Source organism: Lytechinus pictus, chromosome 3 (genome assembly GCF_037042905.1).
Source record: "Lytechinus pictus isolate F3 Inbred chromosome 3, Lp3.0, whole genome shotgun sequence".
Taxonomy (NCBI): Eukaryota; Metazoa; Echinodermata; class Echinoidea; order Temnopleuroida; family Toxopneustidae; genus Lytechinus; species Lytechinus pictus.
The window spans coordinates 31,443,175-31,457,561 of record NC_087247.1 but is presented as its reverse complement, the minus strand read 5'-3'; the positions used below and the strand labels follow the sequence as shown (position 1 = coordinate 31,457,561).

At 39.0% G+C, this 14,387-nt stretch overlaps 1 long non-coding RNA gene across 1 annotated transcript; it reads left to right on the top strand.

Annotated features, from left to right (window-relative positions):
- Positions 1-297: 297 nt before the first annotated feature.
- LOC135153572 (uncharacterized) lies at positions 298-14,220 on the top strand. The gene is made up of 7 exons (XR_010293031.1): positions 298-460; positions 631-792; positions 998-1,149; positions 2,331-3,908; positions 4,974-5,074; positions 9,630-9,774; positions 10,489-14,220. It is a non-coding gene; the product is annotated as an uncharacterized LOC135153572 (long non-coding RNA).
- Positions 14,221-14,387: the final 167 nt, after the last annotated feature.

The following is a 14,387-nucleotide window of genomic DNA, read 5'->3' as shown; positions in this document are numbered from 1 at the left end:
TCATAAAACCTCTAATCAATTATGAGAAATTCCGTTCTTGTATGGCGTATCCTACTTTGGATCTTGGCTGTAGTCAGGCGTTACAGCGCACAAGCATTTCATGGAATTCATTTGTGATAGGTACTCATTTACCTCACTTCGGCCGAGTGTGGCAAATGCAGATTTATCCTTGATAAAAGCTCTTATCAATTTTGAGAAATTGTAGGCCATTAAAATCTCTCTTACATGATAAAAAAGCTATTTCTTATTCAGCCCCTGGTCAATTTCAACTCTACATGTATGTTCTATCTCTTTGCAGCTTGTCAATAGTTCCTAACATCCCCTGGGATACACAGTTCTCAAGGTATAATCATGAGTGAAAAGAAGATTGAGGGAGGAACTACTACTACCACTCTACTTACTGGTTACAAGCTGTGCACAGAGGATGTACAACACTGCTCAAATGGATCGGTGTGAACAGGTAAGGATTAGTGGGGCAATAACAAAAATTCATAAAAGATTTTGATATAAATTGATTAATTGTAGACTAATCAAATTTCTATGAATTTATTCATGTCTTTTAAAATTGATTTTAACTTTCTTAAAATCATCCACTGGTAAATTTTGACTCTCTATTCTATCTAAATGCAGCCTGTCATTAGTTCCTAACATCCCCTGGGATACATGGTTCACAAGGTAGTATCATGAATGATAAGAAGATTGAGGAAGGAACTACTACTACCACTCCACTTACCGGTTACAAGCTGTGCACAGAGGATATACAACACTGCTCAAATGGATGGGTGTGAACAGGTAAGGATTAGTGGGGCAATAACAACGAAAAAACAATGTAATATTAATTTTTGTTGTTTCATAAAAGATTTTAATATAATATGAGGAATTGTTCACCAATCAAATTTCTATAAATTCATTCATGTCTTTAAAAATTGATTTAGAAAAAAAATCTCTTTAAATCAGCCACTTGTCAATTTTGACTCTCTAATCTATCTCTATGCAGCTTTTCATGAGTTCCTAACAACACCCGAGGTACACTTTACAAGGTATCATCATGACTTCTAGTACCACTCTGCCTGCTGGTTACAACCTGTGCACGGAGGATACGTAGGTCACAATCAACTGGCTACTAGGTTTACAGTGGATGTTTAACAGGTGAGGATTTTTAAGACCCATTTGTTAACAAAATAGGGACGGGCCATCAGGATTTTTAACAAACACAATGCAAAACATCAATGTTTAAATCTGTCTATTTAATTCTTTTATGGCCATCAGCTTTCCAATGCAGCGTTTTGACATGTTTTAGCCGTGACTTACCGGTAAAAAAAAAGGGTCAACCCCATTAAAAAGATCAGTCGGTATAGTACAACCGGTGGCAGTGAGGAAGATGACTGCAATATTTATATGTTGACTGGCCTTGAGGGGAACATCAAATATAATGCCCACAACAGAATCATGTTGGCCCGAGTCTTTAGACGAGGCAATATGGTTCTTTTAAGGGCAATATATTTAATGTTCCCGAAAGAAGAGTCAGTAAATATTTTTATTATCATCCAAATCAGACATCTAGAGCAAAGATCATGAGAATGGACATATTTCTTTTAAGAATAAGACTCTGTTGTGTCAAATGTTTACATCAGGGGCTAGGCTCTGCATTTGACCCTTGTGATATTATAAGATCATGTCCCTGGGGACGCATATCCAGCGCGTTGTCTTTATTATGACGTATATTATTGCACAGATCATTATAAAGCGTATCTCTACGCATCCTCAAATGCCCGGATGCGAGACCAGAGAAAATACAAAGGTATATTTTGCATTTTCTCTGCGTGCGAAGTCAATACGCGCAAAAGGGACCAAGCAAAATAGAAATAACATACCTATCCCTTCCCGATATTCAGAAAATCTAGGGCAATACAGTTTTGCAAATGACCAGCTCAGATGTCTGATTCAGGTAATAATTGATATTAGCTATGTTTGAATAGGATACCCAATCAACAAGAAAGATGCTCTTGCTTGGGTCCTGACGACGATGATGATGCCAGTGATGACAGGGCTGGCAGAGTGAAGTTGAAGGGGGGGGGGGGGCATGGGGAAAAAAGGGAACTTCCCCCTTTGAAAAGGGCACTATCTTAAAGAAAAGGAAATATAAAAAATAACATATCTACCCCACTCTAAGTGACGGAATGCATAAGTTTTATGTTCAAGTGGTGATGGATATGATGAAAGTAGTACTTTAAAGTATAGTACTTGGTAATGTCTGATGACGATACTGCTTTTGATTGTAAAACACTATATTTCTGTATATTTAGTTTGCAATTCCTCTCAAATTTCAGATTCTGAAGGCTACTGAGTGTGTGCAATGACCTGATGAAATCTGCCCAGACCAGTCAGATGTAGGCCCTAGAACCATTGGTGAAAGGAACCTTCCGAGACTGTCTCCAACGTGGAGCCCATTTCATAAAGAGTTGTAAAATCTACTGTAACTTTGCCATTATGGTGACTACCATGGTAACATGGCTTAACAGCCAATCACAATCAAGGATAACATGGTACATGTAGTTGCATTAATGACAAAGTTACAATAGTTGTAACTCTTTATGAAATGGGCCAAAGGTCTAGTCCCAGCCGTACATCATCCTATTCTGCGCAATCTGGCCCTAGCTGAAGCCCTGGTTCCTCTGGTGGTGTGATTTGCTGTCCTCAACGGGCCCCTGGGATAGTCACAGCCCAACATCATCCTAATCTACACAGTCTGGCCCTAGCTAAAGCCCTGGTTCCTCTGGTGGTGTGATTTGCTGTCCTCAACGGGACCCTGGGATAGTCACAGCCCAACATCATCCTAATCTACACAGTCTGGCCCTAGCTAAAGCCCTGGTTCCTCTGGTGGTGTGATTTGCTGTCCTCAACGCTGCCCCAGGTCTAGTCACAGTCCTTCATCATCCTAATATGTGCAGCATGCTGGCCCTTCCTGAAGCCTTGGTTCCTCTGGTGGTGTGACTTGCTGTCCTCAATGGGCCCCTGGTCTAGTCTCAGCCCTACATCATCCTAAGCTGTGCAGTCTAGCCCTAGCTGAAGCCCTGGCTCCTTTGGTGGTTTGACTTGCTGTCCTCAACGGGACCCTGATCTAGTCTCAGACTTACATCATCCTAAGCTGTGCAGTCTAGCCCTTCCTGAAGCCCTGGTTCCTTTGGTGGTTTGACTTGCTGTCCTCAACGGGCCCCTGGTCTAGTCTCAGCCCTACATCATCCTAAGCTGTGCAGTCTAGCCCTAGCTGAAGCCCGGGTTCCTTTGGTGGTTTGACTTGCTGTCTACAACGGGACCCTGATCTAGTCTCAGCCCTACATCATCCTAAGCTGTGCAGTTTGGCCCTAGCTGAAGCCCGGGTTCCTTTGGTGGTTTGACTTGCTGTCTACAACGGGACCCTGATCTAGTCTCAGCCCTACATCATCCTAAGCTGTGCAGTCTGGCCCTAGCTGAAGCCCTGGTTTGCTTTATTTAACACAGCCTCGGGTCTAGTCACAGCCCTACATCATCCTAAGCTGTGCAGTCTGGCCCGAGCTGAAGCCCTGGTTCCTTTGGTGGTTTGACTTGCTGTCTACAACGGGACCCTGATCTAGTCTCAGCCCTACATCATCCTAAGCTGTGCAGTCTGGCCCTAGCTGAAGCCCTGGTTCCTTTGGTGGTTTGACTTGGTGTCTACAATGGGACCCTGATCTAGTCTCAGCCCTACATCATCCTAAGCTGTGCAGTCTGGCCCTAGCTGAAGCCCTGGTTCCTTTGGTGGTTTGACTTGGTGTCTACAACGGGACCCTGATCTAGTCTCAGCCCTACATCATCCTAAGTTGTGCAGTCTGGCCCTAGCTGAAGCCCTGGTTCCTTTGGTGGTGTGATTTGCTATCTTCATCAGTCAGGTAAATTTTTTTGTCAGCTTCTGGGAGCATTTCATAAAGAGTTATGTTTTAGTGATTTGCACTAATATTACATATGTTGGTGAAAATCACAGACAAAAATCTTCATGAAATTCTCCCCAGATAACTTAATTTTCATGTTTCGTAATTATGATATCTAATTGTGCCATACAAATATTAAACATGGCTGTGTTGAATAAATACCGACAAATACAGGTCAAAACATTGATAATTTAATATATAATACCGGTAATGCTTTTAAATGATCTATGGGTGGCCTGAAGCACATGCATAGCTGATAAGTTATAGACCCATATGGCCATACATTCTGAACTTGCGGCATCTCCCAAATATAGCAGACCTATCAGTATAAGAATTGTCATAACTTTAGAAATATTAACTCTCTATACAAAAGTATACTTTTTCTAAAAGGAAATTTAATAAGGATTTGAAAGAATGGCATTAAAATTAGGTCAGACAAAGTGCTTCTATCTTATTCTTGAGGACCCCCAATATACTTTATTACTTCTATTCTTTGCCTACTGTGTACTATTGTATTTGTTAATATATATGTGTTCTTCATGAAAACCCCTTTCAGATAACCCAAAGGGATTTGTTCATTTCATCAGGCAAATCTTTTAAATGCAAATACATATGTGAATGTATTGTATCCAACAATGCTCACTGTCATTAATATTCATTAGGTGGACTGATGATATTGTAGTGGATGTATCAACATTGTAATCTTAACCAAGGTAAAGTTTTAGAAATGCCATATATACATGGACTTATTTCATCAAACTTAAAGATAAGGGCAATCAAGAATCACTGATCATCCTGCCTGAGTTTCTGGTCACATGATCAATGTTTTTGTGTGAATAATTTGGTTTCCATATCAGCACTGCTGCAGTAATGATCAATTTATGCAGGTGGAGTTTCAGAGACATTCCACCTGTTCAAAAATAGGGATAGTTGGTTGAAAGTGATATGGAACTTTAAGGAGAGAAGTATATCGTAGGAATATAAAAGATGTTACAAACATGTGTGCTTTGTTTGTTTATTTGGTAGGTTGCCATGGAAATAAGAAATTCTGCTCTTCCGGAAAAGATGGATAAGAACAGCTCTCAGCCTCATGATGTCACAGACCTTGCCAGTCACATCAAAGACAAGTGAGTACAGACTCAAACAATACCATCATGCATAATAATCCCTTGAAAGGGGGAGTATCTTCCTATTTATCACACTCTAAGTTCCATATTACTACCTCTTTATTCTCCTCCTTGCCATCCTGAACTGTCCTTCTATTCCTCATCATCCTCTTTGTCATTCTCCCCCCCCCCCCCTTCAATTCCTCTTTCTCCTCTTCGTCCCAGGCAAAAGATTATTTTTTAATTTTCAGGGGCTACTTTACACAAATGATTGCCTAAATCTACAACAATGAATAAGCGTTAACATTGCAGTGAGTGAAGAAATTTTGGAGGCTCTTTTTTTAATTTTCCAGGGCTGTTGTTAGCATTTCAGGGGTGAAATAGCACTGAGACCCTGTGTAATTCCGATCGTTTTCCTTCTCTCCTCCCCATCTTTCCCATCCACCTCCTCTTTTACTCTCCTCCATTTCCTTCTCTTCTAGCCACCCTCTTTCTCCTCCATTTCCTTTTCAATCCTCTTTCTTCTCCATTTCCTTCTCTTCTAGCCACCCTCTTCTCTATTTCCTTCTCTTCCCATCCTCTTTCTCCTCCATTTCCTTCTCTTCTTCCCATCCTCTTTCTCCTCCATTTCCTTCTCTTCTTCCCATCCTCTTTCTCCTCCATTTCCTTCTCTTCTACCCATCCTCTCTCCTCCATTTCCTTCTCTTCTTCCCATCCTCTTTCTCCTCCATTTCCTTCTCTTCTACCCATCCTCTCTCCTCCATTTCCTTCTCTTCTTCCCATCCTCTCTCCATTTCCTTCTCTTCTAGCCACCCTCTTTCTTCTCTATTTCCTTCTCTTCTTCCCATCCTCTTTCTCCTCCATTTCCTTCTCTTCTTCCCATCCTCTTTCTCCTCCATTTCCTTCTCTTCTTCCCATCCTCTTTCTCCTCCATTTCCTTCTCTTCTACCCATCCTCTCTCCTCCATTTCCTTCTCTTCTTCCCATCCTCTCTCCATTTCCTTCTCTTCTAGCCACCCTCTTTCTTCTCTATTTCCTTCTCTTCTTCCCATCCTCTTTCTCCTCCATTTCCTTCTCTTCTACCCATCCTCTCTCCTCCATTTCCTTCTCTTCTACCCATCCTCTTTCTCCATTTCCTTCTACCCATCCTCTTTCTCCTCCATTTCCTTCTCTTCCCATCTTTCTCTTCCATTTCCTTCTCTTCTACTGCCATCTTTCTCCTCCATTTCCTTCTCTTATAGCCACCCTCTTTCTCCCCCATTTCCTTCTCTTCTTCCCATCCTCTTTCTCCTCTATTTCCTTCTCTTCTACTGCCATCCTCTTTCTCCTCCATTTCCTTCTTTTCTTCCCATCCTCTTTCTCTTCCATTTACTTCTCTTCTACCCATCCTCTTTCTCCTCCATTTCCTTCTCTTCTATCTATCCTCTTTCTCCTCCATTTCCTTCTCTTCTATATATCCTCTTTCTCCTCCATTTCCTTCTCTTCTATCTATCCTCTTTCTCCTCCATTTCCTTCTCTTCTACCCATCCTCTTTTTCCTCCATTTCCTTCTCTTCTACCCATCCTCTTTCTCCTCCATTTCCTTCTCTTCTATCTATCCTGTTTCTCCTCCATTTCCTTCTCTTCCCATCCTCTTTCTCCTCCATTTCCTTCTCTTCTACCCATCCTCTTTCTCCTCCATTTCCTTCTCTTCTATCTATCCTGTTTCTCCTCCATTTCCTTCTCTTCCCATCCTCTTTCTCCTCCATTTCCTTCTCTTCTACCCATCCTCTTTCTCCTCCATTTCCTTCTCTTCTTCCCATCCTCTTTCTCCTCCATTTCCTTCTCTTCTATCCATCCTCTTTCTCCTCCATTTCCTTCTTTTCTACCCATCCTCTTTCTCCTCCATTTCCTTCTCTTCTTCCCATCCTCTTTCTCTTCCCATTTCCTTCTCTTCTTCCCATCCTCTTTCTCCTCCATTTCCTTCTCTTCTACTGCCATCTTTCTCCTCCATTTCCTTCTCTTCTACCCATCCTCTTTCTCCCCCATTTCCTACTCTTCCCATCCTCTTTCTCCTCTATTTCCTTCTCTTCTTCCCATCTTCTTTCTCTTCCATTTCCTTCTCTTCTTCCCATCCTCCCCTCCATTTCCGTCTCTTCTTCCCATCCTCTTTCTCTTCCATTTCCTTCTCTTCTACCCATCCTCCCCTCCATTTCCGTCTCTTCTTCCCATCCTCTTTCTCTTCCCATTTCCTTCTCTTCTTCCCATCCTCTTTCTCCTCCATTTCCTTCTCTTCTACTGCCATCTTTCTCCTCCATTTCCTTCTCTTCTACCCATCCTCTTTCTCCTCCATTTCCCTCTCTTCTACTGCCATCTTTCTCCTCCATTTCCTTCTCTTCTACCCATCCTCTTTCTCCTCCATTTCCTTCTCTTCTACCCATCCTCTTTCTCCCCCATTTCCTTCTCTTCTTCCCATCCTCTTTCTCCTCTATTTCCTACTCTTCTACTGCCATCCTCTTTCTCCTCCATTTCCTTCTACCCATCTTCTCCATTTCCTTCTCTTCTACCCATCCTCTTTCTCCTCTATTTCCTTCTCTTCTACCCATCCTCTTTCTCCTCCATTTCCTTCTCTTCTACCCATCCTCTTTCTCCCCCATTTCCTTCTCTTCTTCCCATCCTCTTTCTCCTCTATTTCCTACTCTTCTACTGCCATCCTCTTTCTCCTCCATTTCCTTCTACCCATCTTCTCCATTTCCTTCTCTTCTACCCATCCTCTTTCTCCTCTATTTCCTTCTCTTCTACCCATCCTCTTTCTCCTCTATTTCCTTCTCTTCTACTCTTCCTCTTTCTCCCCCATTTCCATCTCTTCTTCCCATCCTCTTTCTCCTCTGTTTCCTTCTCTTCTACTGCCATCCTCTTTTTCCTCCATTTTCTTTTCTATCACATAACAAAATAGTGTTTTAATCATGTATTTTAAACGTCACAATTACATGCATTTAAATGTCAATGCGTGCAATTTATGATTTGGCTAATTTGCATGTTTTTAATAGTGGCCATCTTAGATTTTGCCCATTTGCGGGAAATGCGCGAGGTTACGGGAGTAGCATCATTCTGATTTTGAAACATCACCCTCAAATTGACTAGAAACCATCAAAAAACTTTGATAGTATATATATACAAAAAAACCAAGGTCAACTCACGCAACTTTTAGCCAGAATTCACAAAGATTGCTTTGAAAACCATTGGTTGAACCCATGGTTTATGCAGATTTCCTGTATAAATTATGCTTATTTACTGCGTATATTTAAAAAATGTCTAATGCTGAAGCCGCTTTTGTCACAGTGCGCCAAATTTATGCCTGTTGCCGTTGTTAAAGGAGAATGAAACTCTTGGAGCAAGTTAGCTTTTGTGAAAGCAGAAAAATCAAATAATAAGATCAACAAAAGTTTGAGTAAAATAGGACTAGCAATAGAAGAGTTATGAGCATTTGAATGTCGAGATCACTAATGCTATGGAGATCCTCCCATTGGCAATGCGACCAAGATCTATGATGTCACAGATGAACAACTCTCCCCTTGTGGACACTGAAAATATACCCCAAAACATCTCTTTTTGCTCATTCTAAACAAATGACAAACGATTCATCAATGATATAATGATGTGAAACCTCTGTACTTGTCCTCTCATAAAAAAAAACCTCACCTTGTGATAGACTCTATAAAAGTGAGAATATAAGTGAAATAAGTACTAAAGTAATGAGGGAGTTGTACGTGTGTGACTTCACAGATCTTGGTCGCATTGCCAATGGGAGGAACTACATGGCATTAGTGATCTCAATATTGTAATGCTCATAACTTTCTTATTATTAATTCAATCTTCCTCAAACTTTCAACAATATGTTTCTTTGATTTTTCTCTTTGGTATGGATTCAGCTGGTTTCAAGGGTTTCATTCTCCTTTAAGTATGCTATTTTATTTATGAGTCCACTGTTTTGAATTAATGAGTCCACTCTACAAACAGTGGGCTCATGAATAAAATAGCATACTTAACCATGGCAACAGGCATAAATTGGGCACATTGTGACAAAAGCGCGCATCAGCTTTATACATTTTTATACTCCCGTCCTAGACAGGATGTTTTATGGTGTCAAGCTCGGTGTCCGTCCGTTAACTATTCCTTGTAAACACGATAAGTTCAGTTTAGCTTAACCTAGGCTCATATAATTTGCTATGTATGATACTAGCATGGATTTTGAGGTCAAAAGGTCAAGTCGCCACCTTCCACTTTTCTTGCTTGACCAATAACTCCATTTTCCGTGTTACAGGCGAGCGTATTATGTGCTCGCCCCAGCGACACTCTTGTTTTAATATACGCAGTAAATAAGCATAATTTATACGGAAAATCTGCATAAACCATGGGTTCATTGGATGGTTTTCAAAATCACCTAAAAGTTGTGAATTCGGGTCTAAAGCGACCTATTCTAAGAGGCATGTTAGGGTTTAATTAGTGATTAAATATGGCAAAAAATTTTAATGTATCACCTGGCATATTATAATTGAACATTTCAGTGAGTACTCTTGATATTTGTGTTATTTTTAGGGTGGCAATTACAACAGAGATGATGCTAGACGGGGGACGAACAGATTCTGCCCTCCCGGTTAAGTTGCCGAACTTCAGGGACATTTTTACTCTTCAACAGATGCTATAAATGAGACAGTGAAGGTTATGAAAGCACTGGTTGAACGTAAGTCAAGCGCATGCATCTTATTTGATCTTGTGATAATTCCCGCTACCTGCTATACAGCCAGCAGGCTTTAGTACCCAGCATTAATCACAATTCCTTGGGCAACAAAAGATTAAATATTAGTAAGCAAAGACAAAGAACCACAATTTTGTTTGTGTACAGTGAAGAAAAAGGGGTAATTTGTTATGACATAGGCAAATTGCATAACTGCTACCAACTCATTGAAAAAACATTGCAGATATTATATCCCCATTGAATTAACATTTTAATGTTATATATTTTTAGCACAAAGACAAAGATCCACAAGTTTGTTTGTGTACAGTGAAAAAAGAGGTCATTTGTGGTGGGGCATAGCTGAATTCCATCACTGCTACCCACCTGTAATACAAATGACATAAACCTTTAATCTGCTTCCCAACTGATATTGAAGCATAATAAATGATGTCTGCAAAGAGTTTGCTGGCTCATATCATGTCTGCATCCTGTGTACAAAACTATGTAAATACAACAAACTAAGAATGGGAAGGAAAAACATCTACTGATAGTACATTTGTCCAAATGCAACTTTAATGTATTTCCCATGGTATCCTGTATAAAGATAGTTTGATGAATACAATAAATAAATAAACAATACATGTGTCACAATACAATGAATGTTTTGAAAATAAAATGTTTGTTAGGATGATATTTTGTTCTTTCGCTCTACTCTTGCAGTTATATCACTCAGTGTGGATGCATCCCCTAACCATCCTTCAAGAATAAATGAGAGAGATGTTCTACCAGAGACAAGGATTTGACATCAATCTTGGATCTTTATCTACAGGCAGGAACGGCTGGTAAACACTGGAACGGCTGGTTTGAACAGTTAATTGGTATTTTCGTGAAGTGTGATAAAATAAGAGATGCCAGTCATTATCTACACTCTCTGTCTGGTGTTAACCATGTTCAAAATCCCATTTGGTGAACGGGAAAAAACCCTGAATTTCAATGTGAAATATCTTTTATTTTTATGGCCTGAAAAATGCTTGTTATTTGTGCATTTCACACTACAAGCACCACCAAATTCAACATCATTAGTAATTAATTGTAAAGTAGACCAATTTTTGGCCTTAGAATTACAAAATAGGACAGGTTGGGAGTGAGATTTGAAAAAAAATCAGAGAGTTTATCTGCTAAATGATTCACAGGTGCAGGGGAAAAAAAGGACTAAACTATTAAAGGATTGCAATTATAATTGAATCACCAACCAATTTATTAATTCAAATCAAGATCATTTTACATACACCAGGACCTGATCAGAACATAGTATCTTTATATTTTATTTGCAATCCATCACCAGGGTCCATTTTCTAGTATTCAAATTCAGGTTTTCTCTTTATTTTAAAACATTTCTAGTGTCAAATATGTGACTTGCATATGCATTCACTTCTCACGAACCCATATTTGTAATGTATTTTATGACTATTTGTAACTCCAAAGAGCAGGTCCAAGCTATTATTTCTTTGCTGATACTCCTAGCAGGGTTCTAGCCATGCCAGTCGATGCCGCCCGGCAAGGCAAATTACCGTCTGGCTCTTGGGTTAAAATTTGATGCATCGCCGGGCACATTTTTTTCCAGAAAAACAGACCTAAAATTTGCTGAATATGTACCAATATGATTGTATTTCAAGCTAGTAAAGTCCTAGTTTTTGCACAATGCAAATTCTGCATGTATTATTTTGCCAAAGACACTCACCGTTGATCTCAAGCAAATATATTACATTGTGAAATGTCCGCTCACACTGCTTCGCAGCTTTGTCTCTTTGTATCTACCCGTCACTAAATTGGTCCAAGCAAGAACCCTGGTTTAGAGTATCTTAAATATGTATTTTAGTGTTACATGATCTTGTTTGTAAATTGTAAAAAAAAATGCTTAAGGCTGGAAATACTTTGCAAGTAGAATTAAGATGATGTGGTAATTAGGCTTGGGAGATATTTGTGGAGTTGACTCAGTTTGCAACATTATCTTTACTAAGTGTGTATAATTTGTGTTTATATTGTGTTGACTATTCTGCAAAAGTGGATCCAAAGGTTTTCCAGAGTTTTTCCCTATTGAGTTTTATCTCTGGTTTTTTACCCTGGACCTACTTGTCGTAGATTATTCAACAAAGGGGGGGGGGGCGAGGGCTTATCTTGGACGTTGATGACCACTCAATCGCAATGAAAATTGGTATGCATGTATCTTGTTCTCACAATAACTCAGGAATTTCACGACTGCGCCAAATATTGTGAATGTGTCGCTTGACAACTTTTATTTCGAGTCTTGCACAACTCTGAGCCCCTTTCGCAAAAATCGGACACATGTCAACCCCCAAATTGATTGATTACGTGTACAAAATCAAATCAAATTGTGTTTTCAACCAAAAGTCATAAATTTCTGATTATTTTTTATTTTACTGTTTAAAATTGACTTTTTTAAAATGCTGTTTATGATTGCAAAAGAGTCCCAAACTCTTTGAAAAACAACGAAATATGTAAGAAATTCACAAAACAACAAAATGCATAGGACATTAATTCTGATTTAGCTAATTTTTTGTAGATATAATTGTAAGAAATAAATAGCATTCTATTTTACCTATTGAATTATAGGCAAAAACATAATTTCATACTCATTTGCATAATTCTTTGTGAAAATTTTACTACACAGTCGTGTAGTTTACATCCGGCTCTATAGGTACATGCATATTTTCACTGCGATCGCGCAATCAGCGTCCAAGATCTGAAGTAAAAATCTGACTTGAAATGGCCCTGTTAAAATAGGAATAAGGGTTCAGCTTCAGACTTTGATTATGTACATGTAAGCATATCGGGGGGGGGGGGCCTGAGGTTAAGGTCAAAGGTCATATAGTTCATTACAAACAATAACTCTTTCTCATTAATTTCAGAACTATTCGATAATTTATCTTAAATTTTGGTTAATACATCTAATTGAGTAAGGATGATTTGTTTAGATTTCTAGGTCACAAGGTCAAAGGTCATTATTTCTAAATATTAGAAGTTGGATGCATGATATATTCTAGATCTGGCAATAGTAGAGCAGTCAAAGATCCATCTGTTTTTTCACATTTTACATGTATAGTGCCAGTTTTATGAGGGTTTTCTTAATAAGAAAAAAAATCATTATATAGCATTTTGAAAGTGTCTATGTTTTCAGATCAGTTAAATTTGTGAAAAGTATATGACCTTTATAGAAAAACAAATCTGACGAGTTTCACAAAAAGATAAACCTAAAATTGTTAATGTGCATATGATATTTGATGCTCAGTCTCATTGATAAATACTTGAATAATACTTAGTAGAACGCACCCTCTGAGCATGATCCAAATGATACAATGATCTGTTATTTTCAATACATAACTGGGATTTAGGAAGGTTTCTTTTACCCATTCTTAAATAAGCCAGTTCACGGTTAGCTCGTGATCAACTTTTCTCAAATGACCTTTGTGATTTTTCATTAGGATAAGCACTATCATTTTCAAATGTAGATGTTGCGTAAGCTTTACCGGTAGAGTATTCAAATTCTAAGAACAAAAGGCATTGTATAGACCAAGTGACTAGAATAGTACATCAGGGATAAAGTTTGGAAATCTGTTTTATTGTCTGCCTTTGGCACATTTGACTATTGTTTAGGCTACTGTCAAATACCAGTGATTATGAAGGCTCTATTTATTACTCTTCAGCTTGGATGTGACAAAATGAATATTTTGAAAGGAATACATGAATAATCGTCAAATCACAAATGCTTATGTCAGTGAATTTGAAAGCCACCTTCATGGTTTATCTCAAATGACCTTTTTCTGCTCGTGGGCAGTTTACAACCGTGAACAGGCTTATTATTTGTGAAAGTCTCCTCTGATTTTCTCTTATGTAAGATGTACTTTTATGTCAGATAGCTTGGACCTGCCCTTTTATTTATTATTGTCTGTACTGTATACTTGCTTTATATTCATGATCTTATTTTTCTATCTTGAAATAAAATGCAAGACCGGCAGCCAAGAAGGTTCATTCAAGTTGGAGGACCATAGCAGCTGACCTCATCCCATTGTTGGTGGTAGGCCCTGAACCTCACAAACATGGCTTCCTGTCTGGTTTGAGCTGGGATCTTCCTGCCAGAATCACACAATTAGTGACGTCACTACCCAGAGGACTATTTTTCAGTGTGCAGAGAGAGGCACTGGACACTGCTGTGCATGATATACAACTTCCCTAATGTAGGTGCTTTATTTGTCAAATTTTAATGGTATTCTGTGTAGCCTTGTGTATGTTAGACAATGCCGTTGGTTTTCCAGCAATTATTACTCGGAGGGTAATAATCATCGTGGAAATATTGGGAGCAACTTCTTCCACATCAGCATTTTTATCCATATTTTACCTCAATTGCCCTTTTTAAATTCATGAAAATCTATCAAAAAAAATAACCAATCCTGAAGGCAGTTCTGAAAAATTTGTAGCGCCTTATATGAAAAAAAATCCCCATTGCTCTTTTCTTTTCATAACTGTAACCCCTGCTCTTTATAGCCCCATTCCTACATCCCATTTTTGGCCATGTATCTCAATTTGTTGATCTTAATTAC